We start from the raw sequence: 6965 nt of genomic DNA on the forward strand, positions 1-6965 counted from the left end.
GAAAGCATTTAAGGCAATACTTCATGTGGTTTTGTTACACTATGATAAATTCCTAGTTCTACCCCCCTTCACTGGTGAAGTGGTCTCATTGATTTAACACTGCTATTCCTCAATTTCCACATTAGCACCAACAACTCTAGTTTTGTGCTTCTGACTGTGATTATAAGGTTTATAATCAATACTGGGGCCACAATAAAAACAAGAGCCTCTACATTCATAGCAGTTTATCAGCTAGAATATTCTATTTCTTAGGGTTGGTTTTTAATTGTTTTGACATGTAACCTCATGATGGCTCTTTCCAAAAAAAAATTAGATTTGTTTTTTTTTTAGCGGCTCACAGTTGATATCTAACCGATGTATTCCAGTGAAGGGCATTCATATGCCAGGAGGACATGACAATTTATTGACATATGGGAGAAATAATGAGTTTATATTTATCTTTATCTTTAAAAAGGAATAAAAGAACCCTATAATATTTAATACACAGTTGACACTGACACCCTAAATTGGTCAACCTACCATAAAAGGTTTGTCAGTTTGGCTGAGGGAGGTATGTGGTTTTAGCAATGCCGAGGGTCAACAGAAAAGCCTTAATTCATCTACAAGCTTTCAGCATATTATGGCCTATTGCAGTTTGTGCATGAGGCCAAATATACCTACATATATTACTTTAAAGAATAGAGTCTTTACAACACCTGACATTAGATTGGGAGAGAAGCCTGGTATATTACAGATTTTGCTGGTAACTTCTTCAAAAAGTACTTAAAAGAGTGGTTGAATTTAAAGTACAGTTGTGACATTTTTTTTAAGACAACTGTTCATGATTTATTGACCTTTCTGAGATGATAAGGGTTAGGTAATAGTGTGTGATTCAGTAGATTTTTTTTTTTTTGCGGTACGTAGGCCTCTCCAGTTGCGGAGCACAGGCTCCAGCCGCGCAGGCTCAGTAGCCATGGCTCACAGGCCCAGCCGCTCTGCGGCATGTGGGATCTTCCCGGACCGGGGCACGAACCCGTGTCCCCTGCATCGGCAGGTGGACTCTCAACCACTGCGCCACCAGGGAAGCCCAATCCAGTATATATTTTTATAAAATAAATATATTTAATAATGATGCTATTAGTGGGGAAGGGTTTTCTGTAACATTAATAAGTGAACAAAAATTTATTTTAAAATTACTTATTTCATCTTTATCTCTTCCGAGTTCCTTCCTGTTTTGTGAATTTTTATAATGTATATAATATTCAATGTTACATATATTATGTCTAATATATATTTTTATTTATATATCACATAGATATTTACAGTAATGCATCTGGTAAACAAATATATTGAAGCTGCATGCTCAAACATTTCTGCTAACAGAGATGTGTGATCAACTAACTCATGCATAATGACGGCAACATTTCATACCTGACAACCACATATTGCTGCATTCCTGGTGATATTCTAAAGCACTATGGAATCATGCTTTTATTTGCTTAGCACACTAAACTAGGAAGAGATAATATGTATCAATCAGGATGCTTTCAGTTGCAAGTAACAGTAACCTGCCAGAAGTAGTGTGGGCTTCAGACAAAGGGAGATACGGGCTCCAGGCTCCACCTTCTGTTATTTTCTTAACTTTTCCCTCTCTTTGAGTCAGCTGTAGTCCTCAGGCTGCTTGCCTCATAATCTCAAGACGATTGCCAGTAGTAGACAGGGAAATGGAATTCCTTGTTCATGTGTAAGGGAAATGTGCATGTGTGTCAGAGAGAGATACAGACAGACCAAAACCACTTTTACCCAACTGTTAAAGTGCAGGAAGCTTCTTGCCCAGAAGCCCTAAGACTTTTCTCAAGTTTTATTGGCCCAATTGGCTTAGATAAGACCTTATCTAAAGCAATCACTGTTTAGCATGAAAAGACTATCATAACTGGCCACTAAAGAGTTGGAGTGGAATGCCTATTGAAGAGAAAACCATAATGTTCACTAGATACTATTCTGCCCATTTTACAGATGCTTCCCACTTTACTTACCCCAATGGGTAAGTAAGTAGCTTACCCACGGTTACCTTGCATATGAGTCACTGACTTGAGTAAAGTGATCATTCTTGTCCTAATCATAATTATCATTTATTGCAATTATTATTTTATTATTGCCAAAACAATGATAAAATGATGAAGATTTGTATTGCATAAAAGAGCATAATATTAGGGAAAAACTATCTACAGATAAATAGATCTAATCGATAACTGAGAAGTAAGTCAGAAACTGTCATAAATCCACGAGACTTAACCAATATAGGAGACTGGAAAAGACCAACTCTCTGATAGTAGGTTGGCCTACTGTATGGAAAAAATAAAACTAACACCCTATCTCTTCATAAATACAGAAATAAATTTCAGATAGCTTGTATAAAATGTAAAAAAAACTATAAAAGGAGAATTAATTTTAAGCAATAATTTTACTACCCTATGAGTAAAATATTTGAAAGTAATATATATATAAGTATTGAAGTTTATAATATTATAAATAAAAGAAAGCATTTACTTTTTAATATAAAAACATAAAACTATATTAATTTTAAAACATCATAATGTTAAAAGGCCAAAAATAAATGCAAAATACTAAATGGTTTTTATTTTAATATATTAATAGTTCTTATAAGTGAATAAGGTATACACACCAATAGATAAATGATAAAAGGATGAGAGATGATTCACCAAAGAAGACAATTCAAATTCCAATAAACATAGAAAAAAAATGTCCAATCCCACTACCAATTTAAAAAGTCCTTTCATTTAAAAAATAAATTTCACCAAAACAAATAAAATACCTTGTTTTGTTGATAATATCCAGTGCTGATTCGGTTTACCAGAAACCGGTACTCATACACTTTTGATAGAAATTGAATTTTTCATTTATTAAATTCACAAAAGTTTTAAAAAATAACATGCTCAACTTATGCAAAGGGGATTTGAGAAGTATATTCTTGCATTTTATTTGTGGAAGTATAAAGTGCTACAACTCTTGCAGAATTTGGAATTAAATTCTAAACAGATCAAAAATGCCTATATTCATTGACAACTAGGTTACCAAAGAAGACAACAAAAAAATGCAGACAAAAATTTGTTAGTTAAATAAAATTATGTAATAGCCGTAAGTTAGAAACAACCTAAGCATCCAAAAATAGTAAACGGTTTGATAAATTGTTGTTAGATCATTCACCTGAATATTTTGCAGTCATTAAAAATTATGCTTATAAAAATATTTGTCATGAGGAAGGACTAATATGTTATTAAATGAAATGTTTATCAAATCTTAGCAAATACAATATGATCTCAGTTTTATTAAAAAATATGGATATGTGTAGAAATATTCAAATGTCTTTGGAATATGGAAAGAAAGAATATTTTCAGTTTTCAATTTATATCACTGTATAATTCTCAAATATTCTACATTGAGCAATTATTTTCTTATTTAAGAATGTTATGAAATCTTTTGTATTTTCAAAATTCTTGTCCTTTTGTAAGAAACAAACTCTTCTCTGCTTCATTCATGGATGTACATACTGAAGAGTTTTATGGAGATCATAAGAATACACTACAAAAATATATATTATATCTAAAGCACAACAACAAAATTTTTACATACCTACAATTGACTAAAGAGAAGTTATATATGGAAATCATACCTATAATACTACCAAAAATGTATAAGATCTGAAGCCTGTTTTAAAAAGTCTTACAGGGCTTCCCTGGTGGCGCAGTGGTTGAGAGTCCACCTGCCGATGCGGGGGACGCGGGTTCGTGCCCCGGTCCGGGAGGATCCCACGTGCCACGGAGCGGCTGGGCCCGTGAGCCATGGCCGCTGAGCCTGCGCGTCCGGAGCCTGTGCTCCGCAACCGGAGGGGCCGCGGCGGTGAGAGGCCCGCATACCACAAAAAAAAAAAAAAAAAAAAAGTCTTACATACCTGTAGCTGATTAAATGCACTAAAGAAATCCTAATGTTTACTGAGCACCTACATACTCAAAAGTCAATCTTTTTCATACACGACCTTATTCAATCCTCCTGATAAATGTGAGTAAGGTATTATTCCATTTTTACAAAAGAAGAAACTGAGGCTTAAACGAAGTTATGTACCTACACAGCTAGGTAATGTTATAGCCAAGTTTCAAATCTAAGTCTGTTAGACTCAAAAGTTCCTAGCTTTTCACAACTCTATTCATGCTGCTCTTCAAGCAATTTACAGGGAAACAACTGATCAATTAAATGATGAATTAATTCAAAACAGTCTATAGGCAAAGCAAGCTATAGGTTTTGAGGAATAGCATGTGACCGATTTATTTGCAAAACTTTATTTTACTTTTTTGCCTGAATTATCCTGATAATTTAATTCATCTTCTAGTTTCAATTTAAGTTTCTTCTCAGCCTACAACCCTTAGAACTGATAGGAAGCTGTGTCTACAAAATGCCAGCCATGCTGTTACCTTAAACTGTCTAAAAGAATAGATCCTTCTTTTTTCATGCAGGTGTTAGACTTTATGCAGATGCCTGGGGAGTAATGGCACACTAATTATTTGTCTTCCGTGGGATTTCTTGGCTTAAACCACCATTGCCAAGGTAAAAAACAAGACATCTAAGAAACTTCAGCTAGTTAAGTATTTTATAAACAGAGGATTAACTATCATGATTCAAGTAGCTCACTGATCTCGAACTCTATATTCTTTTTTTTTTTTACCGTGGAATCTATATGGTCTTTATTTATTAATCCAACACAAATTTATCTACAGTGTGCCAAGAATTTTCTTAGGCAAGAGGATTCTGAGATATTTTGAATCAAAATACAGGTTTTGTTTTGAAAACAACCCAGCTGTTAGCTCTTTGAAAAAAATTTAGTTGGAGAGACTCTGATTCTCACTTGCTGGACCATACAAGGTCAGTCTTTTGACTACTCTGTACTTTAGAGTCCCTATTTATAACTAAACAAATTTGCAACACATACCAAAGAAATCCTGTATGATTTACAGTTGTTCAAGCAAACAAGAAAACTCTGCTTCAGTTTCTGTGAGCTATCTAAAGGATAAAGACAAAAGGCCTATCTCAAATCCATCAGGTTTTGAACAGCATCTTTTCAACATAATACAATAAAGACATATATAAAAGACAAAATACACCTTCCCATTCTAAAACATTTCCTTTAGTCCATATGTACTTTAAATAATCTTGTATTAAGTTTCTACTGCAACTTTCAATGTTCAGAGTAAATCCATCCTGGCACAGTGTTTGTTCTAAGTCAACAGCAGCAGCAGTAGGAGCATAATATAGTAGTTTCACTGTTACTTCCAGAGTCTATAAAGTCCCAGTGCTATTGCCAGGCAAGTGAACACTGAGGCTGCAAGGTAACGAATTGTCTCAAGCTTGTTAGACTCTATTAGGGTTTTTAAACAAGCAATTTCAGTGTCAATTTTGTTACCAGTCTCTGAAATATAACTCTGGTTTTGGTTTCATTTTTGGTAAATTCTGTGGTTGCTTCCATAAGTTTCTTTTCTTGATCTGTAAACATATCTGTTACTCTGCTCCTTCCTAGGTTGATATCCAGTTTATTATCTGCTCTGATTCGACTGGTTTTATTTATCAGTTGTTGCTTAACTTGTTCTAATTCAATTTTCATTTTCTGGTTCTCTGCTCGCAGATTTGCAAATTCACTTTTCTCTAGGACGACCATGTCTTTCCTGATGGAGTCCAAATGAGCCATTAACTGTTGTACTGTTATTTCCTGTTGAACTTGAGTGACCATCTCCTTATAGATAGTATGGAGGCTGACATTTGATAAAGTGGTTAAAGCTGATACAATTGTTTCTGCTTGTGCTTTGTCAAATCCATGAGTTTCCAAGTCCTGAACCAATGCACGGTATCAAAAGTTAATTACCTTTGTCCTAAAGGAGTTATGTCCACTCTCCTCATATATTATCCTTCTTTGGTTGTGGCGGTGAAGAAATCTCTCCGCAGGGCCGGGGAAATAGGCCCGCGGGTAGTCGAAACCCGGAGGCCCCCGCTGCCTTCATGAACGAAGGAGCCGCCAAACCCAGTGGCTCCACATGTCCTCGGCTTTGCAGCTGGTGAGGGAGGGCAAAAGCTCAAACTCTGCATTCGTTTTGATACATTTGACAAAACTCTATTGCTAGTGAATTCCACCTCACTAGTGAATTCCACCTTGCAAGTTTCAGAATAGATTTATTTTAAAGGCATCATAACACCATATAATTACACACTGAATTTTAAAATTAATAATGCTGGATACACAAATAGTATTTTTCATCCAGTTCTCTCAAGGAAAGAACAACACTTTGTCATTAAACTTTGACAGGAGGAGAGATGACCCCATTTGAAAATCGCTGTGGACGGACCTGAAAATAATACTTTCCTCTGGTATCTTACAGCAGCAAATTTCCAAAATCATTTGTATACCTTTTAGTTGTGATGCTAGGTTTTGTTTGCTTGGTATTCTTTTCCAACATCCATTTTGAACGTGAGCATAAGTATGTTTGTTAACTTTGAAAGATTTCTCCCAAAGAGAAAGAAAAATGGCCAGTTTGGATTCAGGGCAAAGATGAGGGCAAAAAAGAGGTATGTGTCTCCTTTCCCCATTCCACCATACTTTCCTAAGACAACTCCACTTTCACCCCACACATCACCACAAATACTTATTTGTAATTTTATTTGTGTTAATAACTTATACTATCAAGACGCTGTTTTTAAAACTCCATTTAGTTATGTACAAAACTTATATCAAAACACTATGAAGATCTTAACAACAGAAACTAAAGAGCATATTTAATTTTTCAGAACTAAGTTAAATGCTATTTGAGTATGATAACCAATCCTCCCCAACACAGGATGCAATTCTCTTTAAAAAAAAAAAAATCTGTTTATCAATATATTTTATGAAATGGCTTGGGAGTGTTCTTTATTTTATCTTTTAC

At 34.8% G+C, this 6965-nt stretch overlaps 1 pseudogene; it reads right to left on the minus strand.

Moving 5' to 3' along the window:
• Positions 1–5318: 5318 nt before the first annotated feature.
• On the minus strand, positions 5319–6082 carry LOC136122699 (coiled-coil domain-containing protein 90B, mitochondrial pseudogene; annotated as a pseudogene).
• Between the last annotated feature and the right edge of the window lie 883 nt (positions 6083–6965).

Source organism: Phocoena phocoena, chromosome 4 (genome assembly GCF_963924675.1).
Source record: "Phocoena phocoena chromosome 4, mPhoPho1.1, whole genome shotgun sequence".
NCBI lineage: Eukaryota > Metazoa > Chordata > Mammalia > Artiodactyla > Phocoenidae > Phocoena > Phocoena phocoena.